Genomic DNA, 20,067 nt, shown 5'->3' with positions numbered 1-20,067 from the left:
AAATGGGACCGGAGAGGAAGTGACTAAATGACTGGGCAAACAAGAACTCATAATTAACCACAAGAAGAACTGGCTGTGCCACTCCAATAAAGTGTGTGCACGCAAAACATGTGCCCCCAACACACACACACTAATACACACACACACACACACACACACACACACATACAACCACCAACTGAGAAAGAAAGAAAGAAAAAAAAGAAAGAAAAGGAGAAATAAGTGGAGAGAGAGAGAGAGAGAGAGAGTTAGAGAGAGAGAAAGACTCCAAAGGCATAAGGTTTTTAAACGCATAGCCGGCGTAATTCCGTCTGGAAAAATTAACCCCCCCCCCCCCCCACCCTTCATGTTTGCCTCACGTGCTCAACAGGCCGGCCTGCCACTCTGCTCGCCTCTGTGGGCTGCCAGCTTGTTAAGGGCCCTCTGGCAGCCTCGGGCCCTGGAGCACAGCCACTCCTCAGCCCAGCGCTCTTGAACTAACGCGTCCCCAGAGAGCCTGGGCCCTCCACGCGGCCCCTGGAACCATATTGGACCGGACAAGAGACCCCCAGGCTAGACCAGCCAGCAGCACGCTAGCGACTCAATGGGCAGAGTGAACAGCAGTGAAGGGCTCCTCTTGTCCACGTGTTTCATCTCTCTAACCCTGTACACACACAGAGAAAGTATCTGGCTTTCAGCAACCTCCAACGTGGAATTGATGACCACGTGTCGTACCTCTGTGTTAAAGGCACTGAGGGCCTGGTATTTGAGCTGTTTATCAAGACACGGTGCAAAGCAGAATAAAACAACAGCACAAAAATGGAAGTGATGCTAATGACAACACACACTAGTCACAAATAATGACATAAGAACACTCACAAATCACTCAAAAAGTATGTGACATCAAGTTCATATATGCAAGATAAATTCAAAGTAGAGTAGATGTTACACTGACAATATAAAATTAGCTAGTTATCAAGCTATTGAAGCTAACGCCAAATGTCAGCTATTAGACAAAGTTGTCCTCAACATCAGAATATTGTGAGTGAATTAGGTAGATAACGTACATTGGAAAGTTAAGTAAATGTAGTTCCTTGACATTATTTTGTTCAGAAACAAACTGAACCCCATCTGAGTTTAAAACGAATGTGTACAGTGTATTTGCTAGCGATCTCTCCTATTGACTCAATGGTATACTGCTAGCATGTACACAATTAGTTTGTTTCCAGTTTTCGGAGCCAGGACTGCCTAAAGAGACTGTGTTTTTTTACCGTGTACTGAGGGAGTGGGCATCTAGTGGATCATGAGGAGATGATTACTGATTGTGACAATTTTTTTTTTTATTGGCTAGAAATATACAAATATACGTATACAATCACTGACTGCATCTTCAAGGTTAAACATATGTATAGAACCTTTTTAAAGGTATCCAATGCCGTATCAGGTATTTTGGCAACTATAGAGCCTACAGCCTCAAGAGCCACAAAATATATTTTACTTGCAGTTGCAAATACTTCTCGCAGCTTGTGCATTTGTTTTGGAGCCAAAGGACTAGCAACAGTCAAAGACAATCTCCAAAGAGATCTACTGACCAGGTAATGTTACATGATTCTCGCAAGATACAGCTTGCCCTCAGCTAAATTGTAAGGTTGATTTTCTGCCTGCGAGGCGCTTCCAGCTATGCTAGCTGCACGATTCTCCCTGTTAGAAGTTTGTTTACAATCAAAATGGCTTCAAAGCTGTTATATTAAGGTACGCAGCTTGCAGAGTGCTTCTTGTATAGTGCTGAGCCGGTTACAAATGTGATATGCGAACGTGCACTATGCAAGCACAGAACATCCACGGTTCATTGACAGGATTGCCACTACATCACTGCAAGGTGATATCACTGATATACCTTCAATTTACTCCAATGCATGTTAATATTGTCTTTGCATTGTGATTGGTGAAGTGGGAGACTAAGCACAGATCGACTAAGATAGAGGGAGGAAGAAGACAAACTGTTTGCTTTTGTTGATATGAAAACAAATGAGGCTGTCATATGCATTCAGCGACGTCCCCAAGTTTCTCTTTTTAAGTAGATCATTATTTGACACACTTCATCACATATTTATCAGCTATTTTCATGGTGGTTCATCTGTTTGATTCATTTTTTCACAAGTCTTCACACACACACACACACACACAGAGAGAGAGACACAGACACACACGCACATTCCATTCACACAAATACACACAGCTGTCTTGATGGAGCCATCCAAACTATCCCTCTCCTTGTGATTATCCAGAGAGTATTGGCATAGGCAGCATAGCTAATAGCTGTTTAGCTGATTCCAATAAGGAGAGAGATGGAGGACAACTTGGTGAGGGGTGCTTTCAAACACCCTGCCAACTCTGATGGAAGCACAGAAAGAGAGAGAGAGAGAGAGAGGGAGGGAGAGAGAGAGAGAGAGAGAGGGAGGGGGGGAGGGAGAGAGACACTCACAGACCCTCTTCTTTTTTGGATGAATTATCAGTGTTTGCAATCACTTTGCTGGCTGCATGCAAAAGGTGGGTCTGCCAAAGATTAGCTGTATGAATTGCCTAATTGATCCATTCACTTTTAAACCATCACTTGACTGCATCAAATAGCCACAGCGCAGTGTCGAGTAAAAGGCAGTTTGGTGTTTCAATCCCAGTTGGTACCAGTTGCCAGTTGGTACCACTGACACATACACACACACACACACACAAACACACACACATACACACACGCAAACAAGGCTGGATTAACAATGGGGCTGGGGGGGGGGGGGGGTACGTTACTTAGCCAATACCACATCTCTGCCCTTGTACTTGAGGTGTGGAAAAGTGATCAATACTACAACACCAATACAAATACAATTTGTGATTTCTATACTATGTGAGGGTGCAACCAAACGGCATCATCACAATGGATCAACTGGCTACCCAACTATCCAACATGTTTTTCAACAAATACAATTACAGCTGTTGAAACAATGCCAGAGCTTTCTTTCTCTCTGAAAGCAGTAAAATGCATGACAGGTGCCATCAGTCTCAGTATTTCGTTGTTAAAGGAGAATTCCGGTGTGATTTTGACCTAAAGTGTTTTGAAACATGATACCGAGTGTGAACGTATGTCTCATAGCCCATCTCGGCTTGTCCCCTGCACTCCGAAATCTGGCGCTAGTTAGCCGATGCTACCAACAAGGCGGTCAATGGTTGTGCCTCGGCATCGGCATAGCCATGCAAATAAATCACTGTTTTACACCATTTACGAGGCTCAATGTATCTCCACACTTCATTGGTAGACTTCCAAGGGCCCTGATATTTAAAACGAGACATTGAGAACTTTGAAAAAGCACTGGTAGTTTACTTACAAGACGATTTATACAGACAGTATCTTCTCGAAGTTTAGCGTTTGCAGCCATCTTGAATTTAGTCACGATAAGTCGAGCGACGAGTAAGAATGAACAGGTATGATAAGGGATCAGATTCCAAAAATAATTCTGTGGAAATGCATGGATTACAGTTTCTTCCAGTAGCAGCAACTGGAATCCATGCATTTCCACGGAATTATTTTTGGAATCTGATCCCTTATCATACCTGTTCATTCTTACTCGTCGCTCGACTTATCGTGACTAAATTCAAGATGGCTGCAAACGCTAAACTTCGAGAAGATACTGTCTGTATAAATCGTCTTGTAAGTAAACTACCAGTGCTTTTTCAAAGTTCTCAATGTCTCGTTTTAAATATCAGGGCCCTTGGAAGTCTACCAATGAAGTGTGGAGATACATTGAGCCTCGTAAATGGTGTAAAACAGTGATTTATTTGCATGGCTATGCCGATGCCGAGGCACAACCATTGACCGCCTTGTTGGTAGCATCGGCTAACTAGCGCCAGATTTCGGAGTGCAGGGGACAAGCCGAGATGGGCTATGAGACATACGTTCACACTCGGTATCATGTTTCAAAACACTTTAGGTCAAAATCACACCGGAATTCTCCTTTAAGAAAATTTACATCAAGTTGACAAGAGAGTGAAATGTGAGTGTATTTATTGGAGACAGTAAAGCTGAGAACAGATCACCTGATTTCTTTCAGTCACAACCGATAAGATCGGGATTGAGTAGAGTAAGCCAACAGACAGAGTCTGGTACGATTGGGAAATAGTTATGAGCTCAAACACAAACATTAGGATTGAGCTGTTGGTTGTTCAATCACACGTTGATAGCAAATAGCGTCAACAATGGAAAGAATCGCAAAGGATTTAAATCTGTCACCCAAACACACATAATGATTCCTGCCACGACTGAACACCGAGACTACCATTTACTCCCTCGGATTTCCTATGAGTGTTATGAACAGGGCTTTGAACCGGTTCAAGGAACGAAAACGAAAACCGGGAACTTTTTGTATTTTACAGGGAACAGGAACGAAACCGGAAACGCTATTATTTTTTATGTTCTGGAACAGGAACACTTATTTAAAAATAATGGTAACCGGTTAATACCGGCTATATTTCGTTCCTCAAAGTTTTCGCTGCCTAAAAAAAAAAAAGAATTATTTTCCTGCGCACGTTACCATGACGGCTGAGGTTCACTTCCTGTGTGACATCACATCAGACATTCGCTGACTTAATGGAGAGAGAGCGGTGGATTACAAAGTCTCCACTCCACATCTTAAATAAGTGGTAAATTACGATCCATCGTTAATTGAAACGCTTATTCCAAACACAATAACAATAGCTATATTTGTCGACTCCACGTTAATGATGGACTAGCGAACATTTGGCTAAATGGCACCAACACCTCTGTTTGCTTAATGCACAGATGGCTTGTTACGGTATAAGTAGGCCTACTGGATGGCCTTTCCCCCCGACAGTTGGAATTTGTTGTTGCCCGAGTGGCATAACCACGTGTCTTATTAATGTCGTTACGTTTGTGTGGAAATTTTCTCTTTTAACAATAAACTACACATTTGAAATAATTGTAGGCCTATTTAATTATTATTATTATTAATAATATCATTATTATTATTTAATAATGGTTGTTGTAATATTATTACATTTGGTTTAAGCTGGATGAGAAAGATGTGACATAATTCTATAGCATTAAACAGCTGACAGGAACGAAATTAACCGTTCCGGGAACAGTATTTTTTTGTTCTAACCTGGGGGTCGTTTCTAGAAAAGTTAGCAACGACGTTGCTCAACCACCATGGTACGACGCAACTTGCGACCAAACAACGACACTGTTACACCTGTTTCCAGAAAGCATCGTACCTGTGTCGCAATTCGCTACCTCCGACGTTCGAACACCATAGTTCCAACAACGTTGTTGATGATGCAGCGATACATATCATTGGTGGAAACAGTGGCAACGTGTAATACCCCACCCCCTAGAAATGTTCTGTCATCGCCTATGTCGACATGTTTCTAATCTAAACCGAGTGATTAATGCTGGTATTGTCATTGCCATCAGCCAAAACCTAAACCTATTGCAAGCATATAAAACAGTTAACTTAAGCAGACCAATATGAGTCATTAGTTGTGTTAAATATCTATGTGTTGGAAAAAATATATAGCCTGGACAAATATCTGGGTATCCCATAGGTTATCAACTGTCTCGTGGCTTAACTGCAGCGCGTTGGTGCACTGCGCGCTCGGCCTGAGTTCGCATCCTATTTCTTCTTTTCTTTTCATCTCTGAGTAAGAGTAGGCCTACGAGACACAACAATAGGATTTGACCATACATATTTATGTATATAGTTACTCTACATCGAGAGACCATAGGTACAAGACATCAGTCAAAAACAATTTAATCTATGTGTCACACAGTTCACCTGCAGGTAGCGAGAAGCAAGAGGACAATCTCACATCATAAGAAAATCGAACCTACAACGTTGGGATAACAAGTCTTCTGCTCTAGCCACTACACCATTTATCACTGCTGTTGTAAAAGTCTATGAAGATTATAATACTAAAGCTAAGGCAATACTCGAATTAACATAAATAGAAAGAATGAGCTAAGTAGGGGAGTCAGTGTCTTAATCAAAATTAAGCAACAGGATATATCAATCATTGAGTCACGAGATAAACATCCACTTCGCAATTTTTGTTTAGGCGGTTGTGATTTTTGGTTAGGCGCTCTGGACACCAACAGGAACTACCAAGGAACGACACAAGTGCGACTGCCTAGGGGCAGTAGTTCAAACGACCAAACTTTGCGTCCTTGTTTGCGATTGAGAGTTCGAACTACCCTTTCTAGAAACACCAAATCCAAGAACGATGGAGCGTACTACCAAGGTTGCAACGCAAGTTAGCAAACGACGCTTTCTAGAAACGACCCCCTGTTCGGGAACGTCAATTTATTGGTGGAACTCATAACCGGAAACGTTATAATTCCGTTTCTGTTCGGAACGAACCGATTGGGGAAAAAAATCGGTTCAAAGCCCTGGTTATGAATGTCCCATCCTTTCCAAACCTGGCTTAAAAATCTGAAGGTCTGTTCACAGCTTTAATCAGATTTGCAGTTTTGAAACCAACAAGTTAAATAGATAAATGATAATCCTAATTGTAGCTTTCCTGTAATATTTTTTATTTTATTTATTGGACTGGCCGGTAGGACTGATTGCACTGTTTCACTCATCTAATTATTAAAATTGTTTGTAGCTGAGTGGTCATGAAAGCCAAGGCTACTGTTCCACAATATTTGAGCACCACTATATATGAGGAGTGACAGCATAAATCATTCATAAGGCCTTACAGAAATTCATAATGCTTTTTATGTGTTGTGGTATCTTAGAAAGCTTGTGTTATGTTGTTATGTATAGTTATGTATAGTTACTGTATATTGCCCTCATTATGTAGATGGTGTCCCATTGGGTTCTGTCCATTTAGCTCAAAATTGCTGTAGTTCAGTTTCCATTAATGAAATGCTGTTGGCATGGGCTGGCATAGACACATAGTAATGCAGCATTTAATTGCTATGGCAAATTGGTACATATCCTAGATGACCTAAAAGCATTACATGATCATTTTGTGGGGGCCCTTTTAGAAGGTGTAGCCTCAGGGGCTTTTGAGCTCTTAACCTGGCCCTGTGCGCGCACACACACACACACACACACACACACACACACACACACACACACACACACACACACACATATACACACACAAACAGGTCATTTTTCATCCATTGAGTCAAATACAGGCAAAAATCAATACCCATTGAAGAAGCACGATTAGTCTCTTCAGCATGAGCTGCTGACATAGTCAATGTCTTCAGATGTTCTTGTTTTAACAGGTCCATTATGAAGATAAGAGACTCGTCAAACTTGATTACAAATGCATTACACAGTAAGTAGCCTACTTGAAGAGAAGGGACTGTTTTTAGTCAGTATGGATTAAACCATTTAAATGTGTGTGTACACCAACATGACATCAGTTAAGTCTTCTCTCCTCCTCACTCCTCTGTCCTGCGAGACAACAGATATCTGAGTTATGTTTATATTAAGTCACTCCATCTTAATCGGGTGAGGAAACTGTTGGCTTATTAAAAGCCATTAATCCCTTTGTAAATATTAGATCTTTAATATTGTCACGGTGAAAAATGCTCTGATTGGATATGCAGAGTTCACTGTCATCCAAAGGCGCTGATGAAAATAAACCGCTTTATTAGCTCATTGCATTCTTCTCCGGATTCACAGATGTATGTAAACTAATTTACTCCCTGTCTCTGTGGTCATTTCTGCCAGCTCCTCAGACACCAGTAAAAATAAAAAATGTATCTGTAACTTTGCAACTTGATTGTACTCGTGCTTAATAGATAAATAAGGTAAGCGCACGCACACACTCTGGAGATTTTCCATTCAAACATTTTTATTTTATGAATGTAATTACACATTGCAGTAGTGTTTCCTCTGCTTAGGAACAGAGACTACTTCAACTCTAAAAAACACTGTGAGATACCGGAGAAATGGGCCCGTGCTTATTGTTTATCTTAGAAGCTGACGACCCTCAGTCTTAACTGGGTGGGCCGGTAAAGTGCCGTGATAAGCAGGGGTGCCGTAAGGGCCGGGTGTTTGGTGTGACAGATTATCCTGGGTAAAGGCTTAGTCTCTGGGTAAAGAGACTACCCCGTGTTAAGTGTTCAGCTGGCCCATGCAGAGTAAGACCTCCGCAATTGTGACGGCCAGTTGCTGATATTTCCCAGGAGCCTTTGAGGCTCTGTTTGTAGAGGGTTGTGAGCGGGTCGTTCAGTGGTGTGCATGGGACACACACACACAAAGACAGAGAAACACCATATGAACAGAAAGACAAACACACACACACACACTTCCACAGATGTACAAACACATACACACAGACACACACACAGGCAGAAAAACACAATATGAACAGAAACACACACGCACGTGCGCGCACACACACACACACTTCCACAGATGTACAGACACATACACACAGACAGACACACACAGACGTAGAGAAACATCATATGAACAGAAACTCACGCACACACTCACACTTACACAGATGTACAAACACATACACAAACACACTCCTACACACACACACACATACACAGTTACACAGATGTACACACACACACACACTGAGACACACACACACACACACACAGGGCCTCCCAGTGTACAGCCTGGTGGAGCTGGGAAAAGGGTCGGACTAGATTAAGCCCCCCCCCCCCCCCACACCCCCCCACACCCCCGATGAATTCCAGGGCGATAATGCTGTTCTCTGACTGGTCTGGATTGAGTTAAGGCCCTGGCCTGCCAAAGCTCACTCACAAGGGTGGGGGTGGTAGGGGGGCAAGTGAGACCAAGGACCAGGGACTTTCTCTGTGCAGCCTTTGTTGGTCTGCCTGTGGTTGTAGAGTCAGCAGAAAGCCCCCCCCTCCACTCATATCTGCAGATGAAGTGGTGTTGCAGCATTGGCAGCGTTTTGAAATACGCTCGCTAAGTGTGCGTTTGGGGGAATGCGCAAGTGTTTCTAATTGAAACTGGACTGATGTGAGAAACCCGCTGAAGGATTGCCGAAGGCAGCCTTGGACTGATTTAGAGCTGTGCCATGAATCTCTTCAGGACAGGTTACTTGGACAGATGCACTGACACAACCCCTTTTCCCCCGTTTATTTATTTCTTTATTTCATGGTCTACCCGCAACAGTTCCCATAAAGCTGAACGTGGATGAGTTTGTCTGTTCAGGCAGTGGATAATGAACTCTGTGTGTGTGTGTGTGTGTTTGTGCGTGTGTGTGTGTGTGTGTGTGTGCGTGTGTGTGTATGACTCGGAGCCAAGAGGCGAGTAAACACTCTACTCGTCACCCTCATAGGGAACATCACTCTCTCTCTCTCTCTCTTTTTGTTTGTTTTGGGAGGGAGTGGTGTGTGGCGGGTGGAGAGGGGAGGTCACAGTCCAGCGTTCTCTAAGCACTGTCCCTCGGAGCCCTGATCTGCGTCTGTCAATGTCCACTGACGTCTTCCTCTGAGTCGAAGCGTCCCCCCAGCCACGCCGAGCGTCCAGCACCTGATACACGAGCAGCCACAGCGCCGCAAAAAAAACAAATGCGCACACACACACACACACACACAAAATAACCTGAAACTAAAAAGGCTCGCAACAAATCTGTGCCCTCTGTGTGTGTGTGTGTGTGTGTGTGTGTGTGTTCGTGTCTGTGTGTGTGTGTGTGTGTTGACTTTGCTCTGGTCACTGCCCACCAGTATATGAGCCGCAGCCCTTTTGAGTTTTTTGTTTGTTTGTTTGTGTGTGTGTGTGTGTGTGTGTGAAGAGAGGGTGCACCATGAGCAAAAGTCACAGGAGCACATCCAAATTTAGCTGTCGACATTGACATGTGATCACGTACAGAGAGCTGCAGTGCACTTCATGGCTCCTGATGCCACTGCAGAGGACAGCGTCTCTTTGGCGTACTGCTGATGACCCTACAAATGTGCCCGTTGTTTCGGCTCTGTTAGAGGAACATGTCACCGTAACACCGTAACGTAACAAACTGCAAGGGCACCAGCTGTTTTTCGGAGGATAACAACAAGAAGAGACAGAATTTATCTAACTCGTCCTTAAAATAGAAATGTTTTACACTCAGGAATGTGTTGTCCCTATCTGGACACAAAGAAAGTTGTGTTGATTCAATGCAAGTTGTGCTATTTTCAACACATTTTGTGCAACAAATTTAAAAAGGAAACAACACAAACTTGTATGGTCCCTATCTGGACACAGAGATGTGTTAAAATGATGCAAGTTGTGTTGTTTTCAACACATTTGTTTTAAGAGTGTACTTACACTGGTTGGATTAATAAAGAGTGTTATTACTACAGAGATAATGAGGATTTAATTACAGTTTTTCTCAGTTACTTTGGTGCTTTTCTCAGATCAGAATGAAAATTATCATAACTATTAGTTCAACCTCCACAACATTTAGTAATTTGTGCACATAGTAGCAATTTCTCCTTCCTCTGAACAAATCGCAAATGCTTTTGAACATGTATCAGTTGCTTTGTCATGTCAGTCAAAATGAACTATACTTATAGATGCTGAATAGTCATTCCCAATAAAACTAATAGTCTTCATTTCATTGCTTGAGTCATTACATATAACATTGGTGAACTAGCTGTCTAGCTGAGGGTATATGGTATATGCATATGCGGTACATCTAGTTACAGTAATGACATATTTATTGTCTCTCCACATGCCCTGAAGATATTTTAGACACTAATCCGTGACATTATTTTTGACTTTTGGAATTGTCTGACAAGGATTGTAGTTGCATTTTCATTTTCAAAACACTCCCTGTTTTTGAAGTACTTAAAAGTATATGACATCACCTTGCTTCTTGACTGACCTGTAAGCCTTGGCCTTGAGCTTATGTGAACACCATGTCTCAAACTCACAATAGTGCTTATTATGACATACAAAACATATTTCAGCTCAAACCTTGACACTGGCCTTTAATAGATTTTCCTTTTTCTTTACACTCTCTCTCTGTATGTACTGTACATCAACAGCCATGACATGTGTCTTTTGTGTGGGCTGCATGTGCTTGCCCAGAGAGAGATGAACTTGGACTTCAGTGAGGCTGAATGTGTGAGTGTGTGTAGGCCACAAGACAAGGCCGTTGCCCTCACCTCTTTTCCACTGGGGTGCCACTCTTGTCTGCCTTGACTCACACATCTCTCATCCATGACCTTCCATAGATGGCACAAAACGGGAAGATTTGTGTCCTGTTGAATAATGGCAATGGTGTGTGTGTATGTGTGTGTGTGTGGGGGGGGGGGGGTAATGGGGTGTGTGGGAGGGGGATGTTGAAATGATGAATCTAGTGTTATCTTATCAATCAATTGGCCTGGGGGTCGTTTGTAGAAAGCATCGTTTGCTAACTTGTGTCGCAACCTTGGTAGTTCGCTCCATCGTTCTTGGATTTGGTGTTTCTAGAAAGGGTAGTTCGAACTCTCAATCGCAAACAAGGACGCAAAGTTTGGTTGTTTGAACTACTGCCCCTAGGCAGTCGCACTTGTGTCGTTCCTTGGTAGTTCCTGTTGGTATCCGGAGCGCCTAACCAAAAATCACAACCGCCTAACCAAAATTTGCGAATTGGATGTTTATCTCGTGACTCAATGATTGATCTATCCTGTAGCTTAATTTTGATTAAGACACTTACTCCCCTACATGGCTCATTCTTGCTATTTATGTTAATTCAAGTATTGCCTTGCTTTTAGTATCTTCACAGACCCTGCATCAGCAGTGACAAATGGTGTAGTGGCTAAAGCAGATGACTTATTATCCCAACGTTGTAGGTTCGATTTTCTGACGTGAGATTGTCTTCTTGCTTTTCGCTACCTGCAGGTGAACTAGTGTGACACGTAGATTCAATTGTTTTTGACTGATGTATTGTACGGTCTCTCAATGTAGAGTAACTATATACATAAATATGTATGGTCAAAACCTATTGTTGTGTCTCGTAGGCCTACTCTTACTCAGAGATGAAAAGAAGAGATAGGATGCGAACTCCGGCCGAGCGCGCAGTGCACCGACGCGCTGCCGTTAAGCCACGGGACAGTTGATAAACTATGGGATACCCAGACATTTGTCCAGGCTATATATTTTTTCCAACATAGATATTTAACACAAATAATGACTCATATTGGTCTGCTTAAGTTAACTGTTTTGTATGCTTGCAATAGGTTTAGGTTTTGCCTGATGGCAATGACAAATCCAGCATTAATCACTCGGTTTAGATTAGAAAAATGTCGACATAGGCCGTGACAGAACATTTCTAGGGGGTGGGGTATTACACGTTTCCACTGTTTCCACCAATGCTATCTATCGCTGCATCATCAACAACATTGTTGGAACTACGGTGTTCGAACGTCGGAGGTAGCGAATTGCGACACAGGTACGATGCTTTCTGGAAACAGGTGTAACAGTGTCGTTGTTTGGTCGCAAGTTGCGTCGTACCATGGTGGTTGAGCAACGTCGTTGCTAACTTTTCTAGAAACGACCCCCTGGTCAGATGTCTCCAGTAATGCCAACTGTATCATGTTATGATGGCTAAAATGTGTAGAGGCTAATAAAAGTTAATGACTTTCAATAATTCAAGTGGACTAACCTTCTTAAACAGATTGTATATGGCTTCTCATGAGTAGATATAAAATATTTGAAGAAAAAAAAGGAATTGATACACATTCCTATACACTCTCTCTATGCAGTTTCCTCTACATTGCACTCTTGTGGATGCAAGGCCTCAAAGGGAAGTTACACTGTTCCAAATTATCTTAATTCCCCATATTCATAATGAATTCCTCTGTGAACACGGTAACTCAGGCCTCCTGCTCAGTGTGTGTTTCCTAATGAGGGGACAGTTTCATAGCGGAGAAAAAAAAGCTGGGAGGATCTTCCTAGCTCATTTGGGCCTGTCTAGCCTGTAGATATGGCAGGTGGGCTTTGATCAGGTCTCCTATGCCGTTTGAAAGAGTCATTTGGTGTTGGACACACATGGCTTTGCGGATTGTTAAAGTCTGGAGTCCCCACTTGTAAATGTTCTGATCCACTTTAAAAGGGAATATATAACTAACACCAATTGACCCCAATCTCAGTTTTAAATCAAACGGCAGGACCAAAAGTTATTGTTCAGTCTTACATTTTGGCAATTTCATCCAGGAGATCCAATTATAGTCTATCTTAAGGTATGACAGATATGCTGTGCTATTGCATGGAGGCCAAACCACCAGTACATCTATTCTTTACAAATTAAATTGAATTCTCGACCTGTTTTCCCAATTAATATGTTTTATTTCCATCAGCATTCTCGACCTGTTTTCCCAATTAATATGTTTTATTTCCATCAGCAAACACACAGAAAGTGCTGGGAATGGATTTGACTTCGCCTTGTTTTGTTTAGAACAGACCCGAGGCCGATCACACATGCATCAAACATGCAAACACTATTCACAGCAGCACAACCACCTTGCATGCACTCATACATACACACACACACGCACACACACGCACACACACACACACCACACACACACACTAGACACACACACACCTAACAGGTCTGCACTCCCACCCGGCTCCGCAGCAAAGGGCCATTAATCCCACGCCTCATTGACATGCGGAGACAGTTTCTTGGCTGCTGCTCTGGCGCGGTTGACAGTCGTGGTCACCCCGTACCAGACCTCACCTCTGCGCTCCGCTCCGCACTGTGCTGTGCGGGGCCAGGACAAAGCCAGCATGATTGATTGGAGAGGCTTTATATTCATTCATTAGCCCAGGCCCTGTCAGGCAAGCCCTGGCAGGTACCTTCATGTCGGCCAGCTCTCCATCCTGGTGTGGTCGCGGGCCTCACTCTCCACGGCTTATTAATGACATTTTAGACATTAATATTGCATGGATTAAGGACACCCTATCTCCTTTGTTCTGGTGACAAACTCCATACTGGTTTAAAGCATCTCTCTCTGTCTCCCTCCCTTCTCCTCTGTCTGTCTCACCCTCTTTCTCTTTTTCTCTCTCAACTCTCTTTCTCTCCTCCGTCTCCCTCTCTCATTCCATCCTTCAGACCTGCCTGTTCTCCCCCTTCCTCTTCTGTCTTTCCATCTTCACACTCTCTCTCCTCCTCCCTCTCTCTGTCCCCATCTATTCCTGCCTGTCCCCTACACACTCTCTCTCTCCCTCCCTCCCTCTCTCTCTCTGTCTCCCCGAGCCTATTTCCATGTGTCCGCCACATCCCCTCCCTCTGAGGACTTGTCCACTAACGCAGTCAGTCAGTAGCATAGTGAGGGAAACCTGTCGTCATGCACATTATTACATTTTTATCCCTGTTACCACTGTAGAAAGTCTCCTTTCTCCCTCCTGTACAACCCACCCCCCGTCCATCTCTCTTAATACAGTCCAGAAAATCCCTCCGTGTACATGAACCATGTCGCTTCACCCTGTCCAGTAAGAGAGAAAAAGAGAGAGGAGGGGTGGACAATGGGGGGTTGGGGAGTGGGTCTGAGTTGTCATGTCCATGACATATCTGCTATCCACCCAGGTGTCTCTCCTGCCTCAGTTTCTTATTTCCCTGCCCCGTGCTGTCGGGGAGCGCTGCCATACGGTGGCATTTTGCCGTCTCCCAGTGCCAAGCCTCGCCGCTGGCGTGAGCCGTCTGATCCGCCGGCCGTCCTCCGGGAGGCCACGGTAGGCCACGGATTCCGAGGGGGGGAGAACGACCTGTGGGTCTGATGTTGACATTTCTCAAAGCTCCCAGAGACACAGAGAAGACGCTGATCGAAAAGATCTGTTTTTGCGAAATGCTGGAGAATGTGCTGCGCACGTCTGTTTTCCATATTATTGCAGCAGGATACCAGTGAAAAATGAGGTGTTAAATTGACTGACTAAATGTAGCTATATCTGATTTTTGGAAGTGTATAGTTCTACCAAATAACACTGCAAAGAGGCATTAAGAATAGCTTGGCGTGGCAAACCATATTTTCGTTGGCTGAAATAACACATTAACTCAGTATACTGAGACACATGAGAACTTTGCCTAGATTTCTTTGTTAAGGGCCATGCTGCCCTGTACAATTAACCACAGCTTGGAATGTCAATTACACAAATCGCTTTAAATTACTTTTGAATGATTGCAGTCAAATACATTAAAGGGAATTTAACAGACCTTCACTGGAGATACTCCTACAGTAGATTATGTCTGGGCAACCATAATCAGATCGACTCATTTTTGTAGGTAAAACCAAAACAGGTTTCCTAGCGATGATACCAAGGGTGCTATCCTATGTAAGGAGCTTTGTGGAATTCTGTGGAATTTGAGTTGTCCTTCCAGCCCTCTTCCACTGACTGCATTGCACATGGTACAACATGGTATTACAAGAGAGCTGACCTGGCGCTAGCTGGCTTGCATGCTAACTTTGGTGGATATCTGAACAACACAGAGTGTATGCTTTTTCACATTATGTCAAATTAGCCGGAGGCTGACTATCGAGCCATTTGGGAATACAGGTGATAATGTCCAATCTTTAAGCACCGAGACTCAAAACACGTTTCCTTCCCCATTATCAGGCTAATAGCCCCTCTGCCTTGTCCTAAATCCCGCCCACAAAGGGAGGGTAATGGATTAAAAAGTTGCTGTTGCTATATGTTTTGCTTGATGGAATATATATATAATACGCAAATAAAGCATCTTAGGTAGATATAAACGTTTCGTTAACATTAACATATAGACGTTTTGTAACGTTAACATTACGTTAACTTTTTGGCTGACACGCAAATAAAGCATCTTTCACAAGGTAGATATAGACGTTTCTATTCCTATAACCTTACCATGGTGTTTTAGAAGTTAATTAAACATTACATTTAACAGCAGTCTGATGATGTGTCTTGTGAAAATTGCGGTTGATATTGTGACGCGGACGACGAACGTAACTGCGTATATGGCGCGCTGGTGTTTGAGTCCTCGTGTAGCCAGTGTGTTTGGGGGTGGGTAGTTTTATGCCCCCAACATTGTCTTCAAGGCAGCGCTGCCTGGAAGGAAGTAGGGTTAGGCATGGGTTAAGGTTAGGGTAAGGGTTAGGTTTAGGATTAGTCGATGGTGGCAGCGCTGCCTGGAAGACGACGTTGGGGGCGACGAAGTGTTTGTCCCTCTCCATCGTTGAGTGCTTTAAACAACAACAGAAGTCCACATAACACATTTACTGTAATAACCATTACCTAAAGCACTGACCTCTTTTCAAACCTCACCATGGGTTGAACATGGATTGAAACTGACTGTACCATATCAATGGAAGGCCAACGCCAGTGTAGGTTACCTGAAGGTGGTGGTGTGTGTGCGTGTGTTTGTGTGTGTGCGCGTGTGTGTGTGTGTGTGGCGGTGGGGGGCATACTGTCCCTGCTGAGACACACAGCCTTTAGAGAGAGGGATGAGGACAGCGGTGGAGAGAACATATACTGTACTACATCACATCAGAGAACATACACTGCATCACACCTGGTGTATGGGCAACACGGAGGCAGCACCCGGCTACCTGAAGAACAAGCAGTTTGTGTGGGATGTATGCAGTATCTGTTTACAGTGCCCTGTTTGAAGAGATCCAGTCTTGATGTCGTTCTTTCTCTCTCTCTCTCTCTCTCAGTGCAGTGAAAATTGCCCATCTCTCTCGGTCGCTCTCTCTCTCACTCCCTTCCTCTGTTTCTCTCTCCCTCTCTCCTTCTCTCTGTCCCAGGCTTCTCTTAAACACAGACCAGTGTTTACTACCATTAGCTGCTCTTCAACTTTGCAGCCAAAGATTTGTGGCATCTTTCCAGGTACTTCTCAGTCTGGTCCATATGGAAACGGTTCTCTTTATACACTACACCCCCCACCCCCACCCCTTCTCCACCCTCTCCACCCACTTTTTCCCCAACACACTGTGTGTTTCTCCTTTTGTAGATTGCTGGCATTGCAACTTCAAAATGGCTTTAGATCCCTGGTCCCATATTGTGGCTGGAATGTGTGTGTGTGTGTGTGTGTGTGTGTATGTACGCTGTGGCCAGTCCTCATCGTGAGAGCGTGCCCCTGAACTCAGCAGGTGGTCAAACACTCTCAAATGGAATTCATGAGAGGGCCGAGGGAGATGAGGAGGAAAATGACTCTCTTATTTGTCACATCATGAATATTTACATTCATTTAATGCAAAACCATATACATTTCATCCCATTTTAAATGTTTTTTTTTTGTGAGCCTGAACTTAAAGTATAAAAAATAAAAATATGATATTTGTATACATATACAATACATATACAATACATAATCAGAATCATACTCTGAGAGACAAAGCACAGTTTACATTCAATTGCACAGACACTTTATCTAATTATCTACATTTTATTTATTATTTATTTGTAAATGTGTGTGATGCATGTTAATATTATTAATTGCTGCTGTGATACCATAATTTCCCTTTGGGGATGAAGAAAGTTCTGTCTTTATCTCTCTCTCTCTCTCTCTCTCTCTCTATATATATATATATATAGAGAGAGAGAGAGAGAGAGACTGTATATATACAGTATATTGTAGCAATTGATGACACACGTTGTCAAGGCGAGGCAATGCGTATTAAGTGGAGGCGGAGGACACAGACACCATTACAGATAACACACTAGGGTAGCAGCTAACATGCACATATTCTCACGAATATGAGGATAACACAGGATACACACAGAGCAGTGCACAACACACTTAATCCATAAATAAGGCCTAACACATGAATCATACCCCCACCCCGTGCACACACACTGATGCTACAATATATATATATATATATATATATACTGTGTTATATATATATATATATATATGTGTGTGTGTGTGTGAAGCGTGCAGTATGTACTGTATGATAGAGCCAGCACCACATCTATTCATCACACCTCTGATTCAGTCTCTGTTGTTCTCTGTTGGTGGAGTCCCACACACTTGCTATCACTTGGACATTTGGCTGGAAGGCTGGAGACCCTTCTGCACTGCCCTGAAAGAGCATCAAATATTCAACCCTATTAAAAAAGGCTACGGCTTATTCAGCAGCTATAAAATGTCTGCAGGCCAGAGGCGATAAATAACTCATTCATACACACCTTAATTACCTGGATGTGCTAAACTTCCGCTATGCATCCTCTTGTCCTCGTTAAGACCATGCCTGGCCCACTACACCACACCACACTCCACTGCACTGGTTGGGGGCTAAGAATAGTTCTGTTTCTGATATCCACGATATTCTCCAGCCAACCATGGGCATCTCCATGACACCTCAGTATTCATAAATACAGTTTTCTATTTCTTGCCGAAGCTGCATTGTATTGATGTTTAATGTGGCGGTAGACAGTGCTTGATGTATCCTAAGCCATGTAAATGCAAACAGAATGGACGGAAGATAAAAACCGGACAGATTACCGTCTTAATGAATAAGGTGGATAGAAGTGTCTTCCTGAAAAAGACCCTGATAACACTCGGACCGGACATAACATTTCACTCTACATTGTAAACAAACGTCCATCTTGCAAAGGATGGCTGGGTGTAAGGGTGACTGCAAATGACAGAGAAGTGCAAAGGCCAAGAGTTTAGCCGGAGGAGGGTCATTCACAAGATAAATTAAGGGCTAAAAATTCAACTACTCTGTTGAAAACTGCATAAGCCGCCAAAAGAGAGGACCATCGCTAAATTGCAGCTTCGCACCCAGGCTTCCATTTTCAGTATGCTAAGGCAAGAACTTTAGGCTGCCTTAGCCTCAAGAACTATCCATGCAAATGTTCTGTATGGAAGAGCAAGATTTATTTGAGGAAATGTGTGGGTGAATCACTTGCTCTAGATAAAAAAAAACCTGCTCCATTTAGACTAACAGGTAGAAGCGTCTCACTGTGCAAATGAAGAAAAGTCCCTTGGTGTTCGCTTTCTGTCACCATTTGGCAACATCAGCTCATTACATAGCTCATTACTGGTGTTTCCACAAGTGCCATTTCTTTCCAAAGTCTGGCAAACTAAGTCTTTATTTATTTGTGTGTTTGTTTGTTTATTTATAAAACACAATGTCCCAGATAACGTATGTAACGTACGTAAGTTTCAATGGATAGATTTTTTTTGGGACTAAGTGTTCAGGAGTTTAGGAGTTTGGGACTAAGAATTCAGATCGCTCTGTTTTTGTCCGTGTAAAAACATACTCAGTCAAAGAGGTGTCCGTGCCTAAGTTCCACTGCTAAACGGTGAAAAATCACAACACATAACTATATATTTCATAAATGTCCATCACCGTATTATTAACCTAAAACATTGCACCAGCAGATCATGACGAAGGACAAAATGAATATAAAGGAACCTTTTTAAAAAGTGGCAGTATATTCACAGTCACCAAGAGAACCCTTGGGTTGTGTGAACGGTTCCCTAGGGCATTCTGTGGCCTCAGCGTAGTGGACGACAGACAGAGCTTGACGTGGACGACCACGACAAGAGGTGCCTCTGCGGCATGCAGTGGTGGAGGCGACAGCAGCTGTGGGTGTGTTGTGAGACAAAATGGACACAAGGCTGCATTTGGCTCACTCACCGAACACAACATGGCCTTGGAGCTGTCAGACGCACACCGTGCGATTCCCTCGACCCCCAAATCAGCTCGCACAGCCCCCTCCACACACACAGTCATACACAAACAAACAAACAAACACACACACGCATGCACACACACACACACACACACACACACACACACACACACACACACACACACACACACACACACACAGACGCATACATACACACACACACACTCCAGCCCTTTGGTTGTAGGGCAGTAGCTGGCCCTGGTTTGCAAAAGACCTCTGCAGCTGGCAAACGTTTGGGCCAGACATGAGGGGGGAGGGTGTGATGAAGAGAGAGAGAGAGAGAGAGGTGGAGAGAGGGGGAGAAAGAGAGAGATAGGGGTGGAGAGAGAAAGAGAGAAAGAGAGAGGTGGAGAGAGAGAGAGAGAGAGGAAGAAAGAAAGAGAGAGAAATGAAAAGATGCATAAAGAGACATAAAGAGATAGAGAGATGAAGG

The sequence above is a fragment of the Alosa pseudoharengus genome, unplaced genomic scaffold (genome assembly GCF_046254945.1).
Source record: "Alosa pseudoharengus isolate Yale_2024_CS ecotype anadromous, Long Island Sound unplaced genomic scaffold, YU_APseudo_1.1 YU_APseudo_1.1_scf_22, whole genome shotgun sequence".
NCBI lineage: Eukaryota > Metazoa > Chordata > Actinopteri > Clupeiformes > Clupeidae > Alosa > Alosa pseudoharengus.
Note: the sequence above shows the minus strand (reverse complement) of the source record.